Source organism: Stenella coeruleoalba (assembly GCF_951394435.1).
Source record: "Stenella coeruleoalba genome assembly, chromosome: X".
Classification (NCBI taxonomy): Eukaryota; Metazoa; Chordata; class Mammalia; order Artiodactyla; family Delphinidae; genus Stenella; species Stenella coeruleoalba.
In genome coordinates, this window is record NC_137152.1 from 111,977,481 (window position 1) to 111,994,215 (window position 16,735).

Sequence of the window (16,735 nt, forward strand, 5' to 3'; positions counted from 1 at the left end):
AAGTGGTTTCATGTGCTACCGTGTTATATGAGTTAGGTTTTGCTGTTTTTAATTATGAGGTCTCACTGACCATTAGGTATTGCTGTGATGGAACCTTTTAGGGAAAAAAATCTTGCTGCTTTTTTCTCCATCTGCTGTACAGGTCAATCTAGTGCATGTAATAGACCCTTTGATCACATAATGCTCTTTCACTCCCCAGATCATCTACCGTACACCCACTAGCCGAGCCTAGTATTCAAAACTGAAAGAACCAGGCTCACGTTCCGTGTCTTGGTGGAGTAGTCTAAGAGACTTCTAGAAATTGAACTGGATGTCCTTGTTCATTTCCCAAAGCTGTTTAAAGCAGCGAAATAATCCCAGAGACTAGAATTTTCATGGTCATTCATATTCTACCAGAAGCCCTATTTGGTTCGGTTTCTAGGATGCTCTGTTAAGTCCTGTGGATGTAGCTACAGTGAATTCACTCAGTAAACACGCATTCAGTTCCACAAGCCTTTTTATGAACATCTGTATGTGTCAGGCACTGTGCTTGGCACCAGGAATACAAAGGAGAAAACACAAGGTCCTCACTCTTTAGGGAGACTGTGTTCTGTCTGAAAGGAAAGATTTGTGAACAAAAAAATTACACTAAGGTGTGCTGAGCATTCAAATAGAAGGAGAAGCCAAAAAACTGAGCGCCATGAGGAATAACTAACGAACAGCCCAAGGCTGTCTTGGCTCAAGTTCTTTTCTTTAACTTCCCTTTAGTTCCTTTTGCCCTCACCAATTTTAGACAATTGTGAGTCAAAGCCCTTTACATGTGTCTTTGCACCAAAAATATCTGATTAACAAAGAGATCATCAAATTCGTGCAGCTAGCCTGCTTAGTGATGCAATATTCTCCACAAAAAATTGGATTATGTTTACTGCATTTGGAGACATTTCTTGCGCCTTATGAGACTCCAGGTTCTGCAATGTTAGTCAAAGTTTAAAATACAGCCTGGCAGGATACTTAAAAGCACACTCTTGACTCAGTACTTTCATCTTCTTCACCTCATTCTAGAAGCAAGATGGCAATGTGCTTTATAGTCACATAGGTCCGAGTTAGAATTCTGGCTCTGATTCTTGCTAGTTGTGTAGCCCTGAGCAAGTTACTTTGTCCATCAGTTTCTGCATCTGTAAAATGGGGATAATAATAGTATGGGTTAACGTGTGGAAAGGGTTTATCTTTGTGCCTGAGGTATAGTCAGTGCTCAGCAAATAACAGCTCTTACTTTTATAATTCTCTGTCCTTGCTTAAGAAAACATACAAATAAAAATGATACCTGGATTCTAGTCCCAGCTTTGGGACTAGCCCCATGGTTTGGAGTAAACTGCTAGTGTCTATGTTTCCACCTGCACTATAATGACAGCTGCATTGTCCCTTTTAGTGCTGACAATCTGTGGTTGGCTTATTGCTTGGAGTGACATTGTGAGCTCCCGGGCCTAACAGTCACCCTGGATGTCCCGCAGGGTCTAGGAGCACCCTACGTCCTGTGCAGTATCAGGATAATGTTCTGCTCCCAGAAGGAGGTTCCAAAGGCGTTAAAAATGATGTCCCAGAAGGCTTGATAATGATTTGTTACCCAGAGTTTTAAATGGTATGTAACTGCTGAGGAGGCAAAGTCTTCTATTAACCCCATAGGGGTTCTCTTAACTGTGTAGAACTAAAGAGATTGTCACTCAAAAGAGATCTTAATTCTAGGGTTTATTCAGTTATGCTTCTTTTTCTTTTCTAGCAAAGACGCTGAAAATGAAAAAAAGGAGGAAAGATCGAGCATTTTGCCATTACTGTTCAAAATTTCTTTGAACTTGTTAACCCTGTGGTATTCTCAGAAGCATCTGAGTGCTTGTTATAAAACTACCCTGCATTTTTATTACACCTTGAGTATAAGCAACTCAGAGCGCTTGAGTTGAAATCTCATCCTATCATCATGAAATCTCATCCTATCTCTGAAGTATTTCTCTGCAAAAAAGCAAGCACCGTGTCAGCCATGAGTCAAATTAGTCACTTTACTCGGCTAGCCGTAGAGGATCACATTCCAGTGACTCTTATCTCTCTAGCCAACACTCCTTGATGTTGTTTGAATTTCCACAAGGTTTGAGGCAAAGGGTCTTGTACACTAGGAATCTATTTGATGACACTCCTCTGTCCGCCCCCTTCTGTCTGCCAGGGTCAGGGTGAGCCAACCCTTATTTGGCTTTTCCTATACCAAATAAGAAACAAAAGTGGGGTAATGTTGGAGGGTCCCCAAAGGGGAAGTACCCTGTTCCACTTTCATAATTCAGCCCATGAAGATTACTTCCACACAGTTTTATCTAGAAGGTTCGCACATTGAAATAAAGCAACTGAGCGACTCTGCTAGAGCATCTCTAAAAGGTGTTGGTCCAAGCCAGTTTATTCCCAGGCTGTGTCCTGTGTAGACATTATCTGACTAATTCTTGTTTTTCTCTCAAAGCTGCTTTCAGGTAACAGCAAGGATGTTGTGATGAAATGCTTAGAACAGCCTCAGGACTCAGTCTGATTTCCTCTATCGGTTTGGTTTCCTCTATCGCCATACCCCACACTCACACTCCATATCCTAACTGGACTGAACTTTTGATTTCTAGGATGAGTTACGTTCTCTAAACAACTTAAGGCGCGCGCGCGCGCGCACACACACACACACACACACACACACACACACACACACACCATGAACAACGCTTATATTTTAGGTCTCAACTTAAATGTCACTCCAGGAAGCTTTTGTCTCCCATAAATGACTCTGCTCTGTGCTCTATGGTATCCTGTCCTTTCCCCAAACAGCACTAATCATATAGTTATCATTTTGCTCTCTTCCATTAGACTTATAGGTATTCTGAAAGTAAAGATGTTGTCTACTCAACTGTTTTGCCACCAATGCCTAGTACAATGTGCCACAACTGTCTGTTGAGTAAATTAAGAGATTGATTGGGTATTTTACTTTCACTTATTTATTTTGGCATTTCACATTTAACCTCATCAAATACCACAGCTTTTGTTAGATAATCACTCGAATGTCTTTAACTGAGTCTTTTAATAAACCATACCTGTAGATTCCTGGTCTTTTGGGGCCTTTATATCCTAATCACATCACCATGAATGTGTGATGCAAACATTTAGATCTTTGTGGTCCCTTCTGCTTCCAAACTGAAACATATCTCCAGGTTAAACTGCTATGATACTAAATGGTTGCATATCCGTTTCAGATTACAACTAATTTTCCAAGAGAAATTAAAGAAACTGGCTACTAAATGTCATGTGTAAATGCATATCTCTCTGTACTAACAATGGATCTGAACATTGATAAATCCCCCTACTTTACTATCACCACTACATACCCTGTGATGAATGTAAACATTTTCAAATGAACTCTCCATTTGAAGACGAAGATTTACTTGCTATTGGTTTTGTTGCCTTGGAGTTGACTCTTCCTAACTTTCTAGAATGAAGATGTATAAAACTTGTTTTTGTATCTAGAGGAATATCTGTTCATCCAGTTATCACTTGACGTATGTATGCTTGTGCATATTGGAAGCAGTTGTAATATTTGTTGGGCAAAGTGTAAATAGAAGTGGATAAAAATATAGACTCTGAACTGTATGCTTATCATCCATCCAAATCATTCCATACAAAGAGTAAAGAAGAATGTTTGCACGTCACTACCTGCTCAGCGGGGCCACCAGACCTGGCTTTCTATGCCTCTTACTCCTCATTTCTACCTACTGAAATTCTAACCATCTTTTAAAGATATCCTTAAATTTATCCTCATTAACAACCTCCCCTCCCCACCACCACCATGGAAAGGGATCTCAGTTTCGCACAGGAACTCGGAAATCATCTGACTCAGTAGTTCTCAACCTTGGCAAAATGTTAGAATTGCTCGAGCGAATTTATAGAAAATACCAAAGTCTGGATCCCAAATGAGATCCATTAAATCAGAACCTCTTGGTCTGAGATACAGCCTGAGCATCAGGGTGATTCAAAGTATGCCAGATGATTCAAATGTGCAGCCAGAGTTGATAGCCATTGCTCCAGTGTGGCTGGATCATGAAGGGTGAGGGTGTAGGGTGGCGGCAAGGAGGAGAGAATGGAAATGTTGGCAAGGCTCAGCTATGTAGGCCTTATAATCCCTGCCAAGGAGTTTGGCCTCTGTCCTGGAGGCCATGGGAGCCAAAAAAGGGTTTTAACTGGGAAGCAGTGTGATCACTTTGGTGTTCAAAGAATTAAAGTTCTTTCATTTCTCAGAGCTTTCTTTTAACAATCATTTAAGCTGTGAGTGGAGTAGATGACTTCCAACGACCTTTCTTATCTAACAGGAAATTATTGGCAGAGTCATCATTCCTAATAGAAATGCTAGAACTAATGCCTCCTATAAACAGAGGCTCTTCATCTTACCCTAAATACAGGCTTGTGCACAACATAGTAATTCTTTTAGAGGGAGGATTCTTCTAAGGGATTTTTAGAGGGCATGGCTGCTAACAATCAGCTTCTGCATCACCAAGGAACTGACCTCGATGGGCTAGAGGGCCTGTTAATTAGCAGAAAAAGCCACGCAGGCCAAAGCTTACAGAAACGTTTCTCCTTGCTCTGGAAACAGAGACTGGCAGCTGTGGGACACTAGCTCCAGGCTCTTCCCTGCCCTTATAAGTATGGGTCAACAGTCTGACATGGATATTTGTTGAATTGAATTGCACACTGCTTTTTAAAATCATACTTGAAATAATTATAAGCAGACAGGCCTTTAGTTTCTGACCCTCTAGTTCTTGGCTATATCATGGGTAAGTGAGGCTCCCAGAGAGGCGACCTCTGAACATGGCATTAGGTGAGCATGCACATAGAAACATGTGCAGATACTGTCCGTAATTCATAATTGTCACTTTGTGAAAGGCTAGGGAAACATTACCAGCTGAAATAATGGAAACTGAATCTAGCGAAGTTGTCTTCAGTGGCATTTCAGGTCACCCTTCCTAAAACTAATAATGCCCATCATTTGCATTGGGCTGGGAAACAGTCTGCTTGGTAGGTATTGTAAGTAGTTGCTTGGGCATGGGCAGACTTCATTGCGATGCAGAGGCGGCCGTGCACGTGGATCTAGTTCAGAATATGCTCCAGAGATCCACGCTGTGTGCGTTTAAGTGCTGGAGTCTCATCTCTCCTGCCTTCAGCCAATGCCAGCTTCTTTTTTCCTCTTTCAGATTCATAGAAAAACCAGCACATCTGTTTGAAATTATATTTACTTTTCATTGTCATCTGGAAGAAAAGGCTTTTGCTAATGAAACTGGTGAATTAATATGGAGTGCTTGGGACTAAATATGATGGATACTCTCGACAAACACCTGCACCATTAAAGGCAATTTTCTGAGACCAAATGCTGTTTTAGGGAAGATAGAAGCTACTGTAATTGAAGTCTTGGGGAAACGTGACCCTTTATGCCTTCCGTTGCACAGAAATCATCACATGTTGTTATGTTGAGGTAAGCATAAAATTTCAATTGCATTTTGAATCTGAAAATGAGAATGCCCTAGTTTGCCCCCATTTAATTCTCTGACTATATCAGCTGTTTATCCCTTCCTTTGCTGGGCAAGAAAGAATTAGGGATTAAAAAAAAAAGAAGAAGAAGAAACCACCAGAAACAAGAAATCTTAATCCATGTAATTACTCTAATTGGCTAATGGGAATCTTTTCTCAATAGCAGACAATTCCTTGCAGTTTACGGACACGTGTTTACATTTCAAGAGGATTCAGTAAGAGGGGTTCACTTTTCTGTCTCTCGCTACATGGACGAGCAGAAAACATGAACATGCATGGTGCAAATTCTGGGCAAACAGATGCAGCCCTTGAAATTTTCCTCCAAACAACTTATTTTTCTTAAGTTTCCACTCCACTTTTTTCGTTGAGATGATGGCTAATGAAGTATTCCTTAATGGCAGCACCACTAATAAAACATAAATCAAATTGGGCTCAACATACCGTTCATACGCTGGAAAGAGGCAGCAGTGTGAGCCGGCACTTGTTTCCAGCTGTTTTCTTGTCATTAGCTTTTAATTTCAACAGCTACCTACTTGGGCCGCCCCTCTCTTTTCTCAGCTCAGGTATTTGTGCTGTTAGTGTGATTGTCAGTTCTGTTCTGCTTGAAAGGTTTCAGTGTACGTTGCTATGGTTACAGGTGCCAGAATTGGAAAGAAATGAAGGAGGTATCAAGTGTTTGACGTAGCTGTGATGAAGGCTTAGTGCTGAAATATTAGCTATTACTTTGGCGGATTCTATGTTATTTGACAATGAATCCATTTTAATAGAATATTTAAATGCATCCTTGAATATATGGTACATCAAAATGGAAATACGGAAAGTTGGATTTAAAGTAAATGAAGATTTTAAAACAGTTTTGAGTGCATACCCTATGGGACACTTGGGAACTAAATGAACACTGTTAGTGTAATAGGTAGTATCACCTGAGTAAGTAATATGGGCAATTTTATTAGCTCCCTGCGACTCCTTAGCATACCACTGTCTTCCTGTTTTCTCTTCATTTGTTTTCTTTTTTCCTCAGCAGCAGGGCTTGAATTCTGTAAATTTGGTATTTTGGAGATGAGTGCTGCAGTTGTTAAGGTACGTGGGGAGACAGGACTGGTTCTGAGGTTCCACAAAAGTCCCTTTTCTGTTTGCTGCTGGAAATGTTAGAGGACAGGCCTGGGGTATTGGCTGTCTCCCTCTTTCCAACGGGAGACGCTCAGGAAAGCTGATTACAGGGTGTCACCCTGGATCTTGCTGCGATGCTCTATGTGCCTACCTTGCTGTTCAAGATGATCATCCCTTCTGAAAGCAGTCAGACATGCTGCTCCCTGTTGCTAATCTTCCTCCCCAGCCCCCATTCTTTGTGTCTCTGGGGCCTTGCTACTCTTCTCTTCACTCCCATGGTCTCCACGGTGGCCTCCCCAGCTTCCCACAGCACTCGCACCAAGCTTTTCCTGGCCTACTGTATTTCGTATCCATCTCCTTTCACTCAGTGATTTGAGGGAGTGAAGACCTTTGTTTCTTTTAAAATAATTTTGATTTGAACAAACCTTGGAGCGGTCTTACTGCCTTCGTACTACTCTCTGCACGAGGAAAACCACTGTCTTACTATTCTTGGTGTCTACAGCATGCTTGGAATAGAGCATAGTGGTTAAGAACATGGACAGGACATTGGAGCCCAAAGCCTGGATTCCCAGCTCTGCCACTTACTAGCTCTGTGACCTTAGGGAGATTGTCACTTAATGTCTATGGGCCTCAGTCTCCTCATCTGTAAACTGGGATTAATAATTGAAACTAGTCCATATAGTTTTCATTTTATATATATATATATATATATATATATATACACACACACACACACACATATATATATGTATATATATATATGAAGAGAGAGTCAGTCTTAGAATATTAGATAGGCACACATTAAGTAGTATATAAATGTTTGCTTTTATTCAACAAATATTTATTTTCTACTATGTGCCAAGCTCTGTACTTGACCCTGGGCATAGAATAGAGCAGGGGGAAATATAGATTTGGTCTCATAGAGCTTATATCTAGTGGAGAAGGCAAGCAGTAAGGAAGTAATTACAGTAAAGGGTGATGAAAGCTAACAATTCTCGCAACCCCCAGTTTTCAGAACTGTCTAAACATGTCATCTCATGAAAAACACCTGTGGAACCATGACAAGGAATGCTCTGCTCTCTGAAGTGTTTGGGTCTACCTAGACAGATCCAAGAATGAGTGAAGGTAGTGGGCCTTTCAGGAAGAACTCCCACAGGCGATTCAGGCTGGAGGGACCGTGTGACTGACAGCAATAAAAGTTTCACTTAAGCCAGGGTCTGGCTGGGACTTTCGTGCTTTTACAAACAACACAAAGGAGCTAATTCTCTAATAAGCAGAGCTACCAACAGCAGTCTGTACAATAACTTTTAGAAACCTGACCTTGTGACCCAGAGGCCATCCTGAAACCACCGCGCCCGCCTCCCCCGCTTTCCCCCATCACTCAATAAACGTCCAGCCTGATCTATTGTCCTGTCGAAGAGAAGGCCCATGAAATAATTAACAATCCCCTCTCTGTTCTGCAATACTTACTCCAAGCGTTGACCATTCAGAGGCTCTGGAAAGACTAAGCAAAGATGATGTTCTTACCAGGTGATTAGATGACAAAGAGCCCGCTGCCAGTCTTCCGGAGCACTGTTGAATGCAGACCATGCCTCAGCATTCCTGGAAGCAGCATAATTAAGAGCTGGCCCTTGTTAAAGGACTAACTTCTTCCCACCCTAGAGGCTTGTCTGGTTACAACAGGACTACTAAAAAAAAAATTGCGACTTTGCCTTGTTTTGAGTCTCTCTATTGAAAGATTCAAAGCTGTGGTTGTGCTAATGCTTCTAGTTACAAGGGAATGGTTTAGCAGTCGATGTACCACTATGGTAACTTTCTATTGAAAAACAAGCCCTATTATGTAGGTTTGTGGAGCTCTTTGCTTTTAACATGTCCTTGCAGAAATTTCTGAGCAGTAACTTTGGTGGGAAATAGGCGGAGCAGAGGTTTAGAGTTCTAAAAGGGAAGGCTTGGCCTTTGTTTTGTCCCTAGTGCCAGGACTGAGAAAAATCACACAGCCTGTGGTCAGAGTAGATGGAGAGACTTGCCTGGGTTGGCCTGGAATGTATCTTAACAGAAGAAGGGAGCCACAGGTCAGAACCAGAAGGGCTGCATCCACTTTCAGAGCCAGAGTCATATGCGAGGCCACAGTGAAGAGTTGGAGCAAAAGCTCAGAAGATGAGGCTATAAGGACAAGAAGGCAGTAAAAACAGTGATTAAGAGCATATGGCCTCGGAGACAGGCTACCTGTGTGGGTGTAAATCCGGGCTTTGCCACTTCCTTGCTGTGTATGACAGTTACGTGACTGTTCTGTGTTTCTGTTTCCTCATCTGTAAAATACAGGGAGAATAATGCTACGTGCATGTGCCATTCATTTATCTGCTTGGTCTTAGACTTATTTCTCGCCCTTCCCCTGCCTCATAGGGTTTTGGGGAGGACCAATAAAGCTTTTGCATATAAAGCATTTGGAAGAGTGCAGGCAGTTAGTAAGTGCCCAAGACATGGTGGTGTTTGAAAAGTCAAGGTCTGGACAATATGAGCAAATGTGACTAAGAGATTAAACATGGCAGCATAGTGACATTGCTTTCTACCGCCCCTAGGACCGCCTCCAAACAGCTCCTTGAGCAGACATCTCCACGGCCTGCTTGGGTACCTTTCTGTTGTCTGCCACCACACAAAGAAGAACCTGGGAGGGAGGAAGAGATCTTTGTCCAAAATACAAGGCTTCTATGAGGGATGACATTTGCCTCTCACTTCTTTGAGGGCACTAGAAGAACGTACAGGTGGTACAGGCAGCCATCCAAAAACATTTTTACCGCAGCCAAATATGTGCTGTGAACAAGTTGTGTGATGCAGCACTGAACAAAGTACCTTAGTTTTTAAATCTGGTAGAACAGAATTTCAATTCCTGTATCGTCACTTTCTCCCCTATAACCATGGACAAGCCACAAACGTTCTCTGCACCTCAATTTCCTCACCTTTAAAATGAGTGATGGTACTACTTATTGCATTGTGAGGATTAAATAAAACATGTGTAAAGCAGCCAGCACACTGCCTGGCTTAGGATCACTGCTTAATAATAGATGCCAGTTTCTATCCTCCTTCTCCTAGAGAAATTACAGACGCAGTCGTGACCTCTCAGTTTACTTAACGTGGGGTAAAATGTCACTCACCCTCTTCAAGTCTGCCATCGTATTACCTCCTGTCGGCCGTCGTTCTTCCTTGCTGGTTTACCTCCTTGTCCAGGGCTGAGCTGTTTAGCACATCTGTTTGGAGCTTTAGCAATGCCCTTTTCTGTCCATGCACTGACAGAGTGCAATCTAAATCATCATGCACAGAGAGAAAAAGTGGGCTTGGGCTCCCTCCAGACCAGTGTTGCTGTCCAAAGAAGCCCACTGCGGCGTGGCAGCAGGAATCCCAGACAGTTCTGACCCTTGAGGTGAGAAGAGAGGGAGCAGAGTGGTACAGGGTGGTCTGGTTTAGCTGGAATGGGACCCCAGACTGTGGCTGGAGAACCTGGAGCGGTATCCGTCCTCTAGTGAGGAGGACTAACGGGTACATGGTCAGCGGCCCTGGCTCTAGCCGAATGGGCTTCAAGTCAGGGTAGGTCTCACTGCCCAGTAGGATAGTAGTATAAGTTCATAACTGACGTGACTACATAGATTTATGGGTTATCTTCTACGTGGCAGTGGATGGGACTTGAGCATGACAGTGCCTGAGCTTAGGGTAGTGAGACTCATGGTAGGCCCTACCAGCTGGTGGGGCTGAGTCTTCGCGGGTCTCCCAGGCCCAGGGGCTGTGTGGATGGTGCCTGTAGCTGCAAGGGCTGGGGGAAAACTGTCTCTCCTGCCGGACCTTCCGTGCTGAATAATCATAGTTTCTGCCATTCCCACAGCCCTGTTCTCTTACACAGTACCTCGTTTTACAGCCCTTGCTAATGGGCCAGCCCTAAGCAGCCAGGTCGTACGCCACATGATCTCGCCCTCACCGCTCTCTCCACCCAGAGACTACAGCTTATTGAAGAGCAGGTAGAAACCTGGCCAAAGAGCAGCCATTCATTAAACCAGCCATTCGCCTATGAGGTGGCCTGGCACTGACAACTCTATTCAATAGGAATAAGCTAGACCAGGCAGGTTCTAGCTGCACGAAATATAAAGGGAACCAGATAGCAGTGGGATTCTAAGGTGTGAAAGGCCCAAGTAGAAGCGGTTATGAGGGTCCAGGAGCAGGTTGAGGTCATAAGGAAACAAGAACTATGAGCAGGCTGGAGCTAGGTCATTGACAAAAATAGAGAGAAGTGGAAGGAAGCCAGATGCAAGTGAGAGAAGCGAGAAAGAACCCAAAGGTCAGGTTATACATGAGTCAGATTAATCATAGAGCACTAGAGAAAAAGTCCAAGAATTCCTGCTATCGAGGTTCCCAGGGGTATCTTTGATCCAGTTCCAGTGATCTTAAGGCCTGGTCATAGTTTGGTCTCTGGATGTGGTGGTTAAGGGATGGATAGCTGTTGTAACAATGAACCTGCATTCTCAGTGGCTTAACACAATCACCCTTTCTCACTTCATGTCTAATACAGGTGCTTCCAGTGAAGCGCCCTTCCACCTGTGCTCACTCAGGGACTCAGGCTCCTTCCGTCTTGTGGCTCTGCACTCCTCTAGGTCCTTGGAGTCTCCTGCATTCAGCTGTTGGATGGGGAAAGAGACCATGAGGAAGTCATACCTCCTCCTTTTTATCCACTTTGTCCTGTAAGTGACACACACTAGCTTCTCCACATTCCATTAGTGAAAACTAGTTTCATGGCTGTACCTGGGTTCAAGGAGTCTGGGAACTAGAGTCCCTGGCTGGGCAGCCTCATTCCAACAACAGTTCTACATTTTGGAAGGGCAGCGTCAATGTTTGTCAGCTGACCTTCCCTACCACAGTTCTTGGATCCCCTTGAACTCTGTTTCCCTTATGGCGCCATATCTATAATATCCTTCTTTTCTCTGTCCCCCTTACTTAAGCTAAGCTGAACAAGTCACTCTTCTTCTCAACTGATGAGCTTAGTTAAAACCAGTGCCTTTGGGAGAGAGTGTCTTTCCCATGGTCAGTGGAAGTCTATGTATTGTTAGTGCTTCCAGAGGAGAGTTTTTGGGCAGGGAACACGTTCTATTGTCTAGGTCCCTTGTCATCACACCTGAACAGGACAAATGATACTGTCTCTCACTCCCTAAGCTTTTCTGTCATCTTGGGTCCTGTTTCTCGTTTCTGCCTTTTGTCTGCAAGTTAGGAACCCACCAGCTCCAGAGAGCTCTTTCACAAAACCTGGGCTCTTCCAGGCATCCCCATAGGATGAGGGGGATTTTTCTCTCAAGGTCAGGGAGTTCGTAGCATTGCCATATGTATGGGAGTGCTGTCACTCCAAGTTCCTCCTCATCCTATCAAGCTAGGTTTAGCATTCTCTGGAATATGCTCACTTACTTGGGAAAAACCTAGGGAAACAGACTCTTAGGTTTGATGTTTTATTTGGGTCACTCCTAATTTCATATTGATATTGGGCGTCTCTCTGCCATTTGCGTCCTTTTATGAATCAGGCCAACTCTGGGTGGGAAGGAGAAAGAGAGAAGCAGAGGAAGGGCCGTGAAATTGAGGTCTGCCCCCCCCCCCCGCATTGAAGCAGGGGCAAAACTGGGTTGGAGATTCTGTAGCATGATGATTTTTAACAATGTTTTGGATAAAAGTAAACATTTTTATTTTCAAATTGTTTTAAACAGTATCAGTTTAATACTGTCAGTCATTGAAATAATAAAAAAAACAGACAATAAAAACTAGAAATGAAAAGTGATGAAAATAAGCCATTTTATCATGGAGCTCCATCAGGAAATATAAAGAATATTCCTTTTCTAATATGTGTATTTCCAGTTTTTGTTTTTTAAAATGTCTCCTCTTGCCTTTCAGATGACAACTTGTTTTTATACCCAAAAGCTAAAATCACATTTCTTCTAATAAACTCCCTCCCTAGGGTCACACTAGAGCTGTACCACTTCAGTCAATTACATATTTAGATTTTCCCTGTCAAGTGTGAACTGAATATATGGGCAATGCTATGCAGTAATCCCAGAGCAGTACAAACACCATTGATTAGAATTTCTGAGCTCCTCTTTTTTTTTTTTTTTTTTGCGGTACACGGGCCTCTCACTGCTGTGGCCTCTCCCGTTGCGGAGCACAGCCTTCAGACGCGCGGGCTCAGCGGCCATGGCTCACGGGCCCAGCCGCTCCACGGCATGTGGGATCCTCCCGGACCGGGGCACGAACCCGCGTCCCTGCATCGGCAGGCAGACTCTCAACCACTGCGCCACCAGGGAAGCCCTGAGCTCCTCTTTTGAGGGTACCTAAATTTACTGAGGATTCCAGCCAAGTGGGACAAGCTTAGCATTTGTTTCTGAAGGGGCTTGTGCTAGGACAGGGCCCTACTTGAGGTTTCTGGGAGCTGAGAGAACCGTAGAGTGAGTCTGAGCCAAAGTCCTTAGTGGCTATAAAGGGCCGTGCCAGAAAAACCAGGTACCAGATGCAAAGTCTAGAGGCGTAATATTAGGGCTGTAAGCCCATGACCAAGCTGAGGCAGGATTCTTGTGGAAGTAAACGCAGAATAAGAGCAGCCTGCAAGGGAAGTAAGAATGGTCTGGGACGAGTCCTGGGGTTCATTTATTCATTCAATCACTTATTCACCAAATTTTTACTAAGCATTTATTATATACCATGAATTGTATATGACCTTATTAGCAGTAATGATCAGCCTCATTTGAAGGTGTAGATTTAAGCAAGACAGTCTGAATTTAAGTCCTGGTTTAGCAGCTTACTAATGGTGTGACATTAACGTCATATAACCTTTCTGTGTGCCAGCTTCCCATCTATAAAATGAGGGACGATAGAAACCTACTTCACAGGGTTGCAATAAGAATTCTTGTAAAGCACTTTTAACATCTGGCACATGATAAATACATCGAGATGTTTTGTAAATAACTAAGAGTTGGAGAGGACCCCTGTTATCAAGTTGAGATGGAATAGATATTGGGCTAAAGGATTCCTTTGTACTGTATGAAGAAAGGCTTTGAAAAGCAAATGAGTGGCATACAGTAGATTTTAGAAATAATTTTTAAACCAGAAAGAGAACATATCCATTTTATTTTATTTATATACATACTTTTTAAAATTTTTTATTGAGATTTAATTGATATATAACATTATATTGGTTTCAGGTGTACATCATAATGATTTGATATTTGTATCCATTGCGAAATGATCACCAAGATAAGTCTAGTTATCATTCATCACAATACAAAGTTAAACTTTAGGATTTATTCTCTTGGCAACTTTTAAGTATGCTCTAAAATATTATTGGCTGTAGTCATCATGCTGTATGTCACATCCCCATGACTTATTTACAAGTGGAAGTTTGTACCTCTTGACCCTCTTCACCCATTTTGTCCACTCCCCAAGCCCCTCCCCTATGTCAGTCACCATTCTGTTCTATGTATCCATGATTTTTGTTTGGTTTTGTTTGTTTGCTTTTTAGCCACAAAAGATTCTGTGTCTTACAACAAAAAATAATCACACAGAACTAATAATAAAAATAGAAATTGAAAATTCAGTCTAAGGAAAGAAAATCCCTCAAATACCCCAAGCATGAGGGCCAACATAATTGCTGTGGTTGAGCTTCAAATTTGGTTCTCAACTTTTGAGTGGTGAAGGTAAAGAAGGAAACACAATCAACTGTGTAGTTCTTACTATCACTAAGTGGGAAGCATACAAATTCATTATTAGAAACCAAACATTTTTCCTCCAATCATTTTAAAATACATTTCTCACATCAGACTTATCCCTCACTATATGAGGGATAGTAGATTTGTACAGAGGTACAGAATCAAGCAGATCTGGTTTCATTCAGTAACTCTGTGATCTGGGGCATATAACTTAAATTCTTTGAGACTGACTCATCTGTAAAACATGGGTAATAATAGCTCCTCCATCTTAGAGAATTAAATGAGATATATAGTCTCTAACGGTGCCTGGTACACATCAATCCCTCAATAAATGGAAGGTATTTTTTTTCTATTTCCTCCTCTTCTTCTTCTTCTCCTCTCCTTCCTATTTTTCATCTCCACCCCTTCCTCCTCCTCTCCCACTACCTGATATATCATATTTGGAAACCTCTCAATGTTCATTCTGGTGCATATAATACAAAAACAATGACAGCTAACAGATATGGGACACTTACTATGTGCCAAGTAGTATTCTAAGCACTTTACACTCCTTGATTCATTTAATCTTCGTTTAAAAAAACTAGGCCAATTATGTGCAAAGGGTAAAAACCATGTGAATATTTAAAGGAAAGTGTTTTATTGGAATCCAGTGAAATATCAACAAATAGATGATGTCAAATGAGTTGCAGGGCTTAACGGGTATGTTTTATTAACATTTTAACCTTCCCACGCACTTATCTCTCCTTTGGTTAAAAGGTAGAGTGGGAGCCCAAAAGAGAAAGGAGACCTGGGGTGGATGGCTTATGCCAACTCAGATCTATACCTTGTGGATAATGGCTCTTACTTGCCTTGGCTCTGCCTTCATTGCTAGACCCCTTCACTCAATCACAAGCGTAAGACTCAGTAACCCAAACAAAGATATGATTCTAATAGAGGTTTATATCCTGGGGCCCATCCCTATGACCCCCCTCAGTGTCTCTGCATGGGCTGCAGGGGGTCTGGAAAACTTGTGTTGTTACATATGACCTTGTGTTTAGTCTATATGTGTAGGTTCCTGGGGTGGTTTTTCACATATTCCATTAGATTCCTCAAGAGATCTACGCTCCCACAATGTCAGGAAGTACTACTGTAAAGAAACCAAGAAGACTCACATGCATAGTTCAGTCTAGCTCACCAAAGTAGGATCGCTCCTTGATGTGGGGGGATTTTCTGGGAGGTATTTTGAAACCATACGTTAAGTGTCTTGGGAAACTATAGCAATGATAAGTGGCTAAACAGTAAGGATGTTGGTATTTGGGCATTCTGAGATCTTAATGCTCTCACCGTTCTCAAAACTGACAGGAACATAAGTGTTAGCTGAAGCCATGGATGTGAAGTGGTGACTTATGAATACTCAACAGACGGAAAAAAGCAGAGAGCCAAAGAAAGATCCATGGGGAACAACAAATGTTAAAATATGAGTATAGGAATCAAAATAGCAGCATGTAATATGCTTCAGACACTATCATACATGTTTTACCTTTATTAAGGAACTTAATTTTGTGACAACTCCATGAAGTAGGTACCACTATTCTTCCTCTTTTACAGAGGGGGAAATTGGAGCACAGAGAAGTTAAGCAATTTGCCAGAGCTCACACAGTATATGGCATAACTGAGACTCAAACCCAGGGAGTGTGGCACCAAGGTCCACCCTCTTAACCATTATACTATACTTCTTCACCCACTTGGTCATTGGAACGTGTGTTTCATTGGTACCTGTCTCACATGGTAAGTCTTAGCCCATAAAGACAGTAATGAGCCTTCACATATCTTTTGGGTTCTCTTCTGGACCTAGCATAAGTACTTATGTGCATCTAATAGGTCAACAACAAGTAATTGTTGAATGAGTGGCCTGGACTACAGACCCCCTTGGTAGCTACAGACTCATTACGAGTGGCCTGTGACCCCGTAAAAGGGCACTGAGCATTGTCTGATGATGGAACAAACAAGATATCATTACAACTATTGTAATTTTTTAACAGATATGTGGATCCCCTCATTATCTGTAAAATACACATTCATTTAAAGGTGTTATAGAATTCCTAGTAGCTTTGTGTTATTATGAATTATCTTAATCAGTAGATACTTAAAATATAACTTCTATTATCTGTGATGTTTTTATAGAGTCATAGTATTTTGAAAGTTAGTAGCCACTGAGTTGAGAGCGTGTTAGAAGAACACTTATCAGTCATGATAGGCTGGGTTATTCTGTGACAAACACACTCCAAATCTCAGTGGTTTAAAACAACAAAGACTTATTTATTGCTCACACTACATGTCACGAGACAGCTGAA

General features: G+C 42.2%; 1 long non-coding RNA gene across 5 annotated transcripts in view; it reads left to right on the top strand.

The window, feature by feature from the left end:
- The window catches only part of LOC307180943, a 510,594-nt gene that overhangs the window by 255,312 nt on the left and 238,547 nt on the right, over positions 1–16,735 (top strand). For all 5 annotated transcript variants that reach the window (XR_013825808.1, XR_013825809.1, XR_013825810.1 and 2 more), the window contains one exon: positions 5,238–5,515. This is a non-coding gene — a long non-coding RNA (uncharacterized lncRNA). The remainder of the gene's footprint in view (positions 1–5,237; positions 5,516–16,735) is intronic.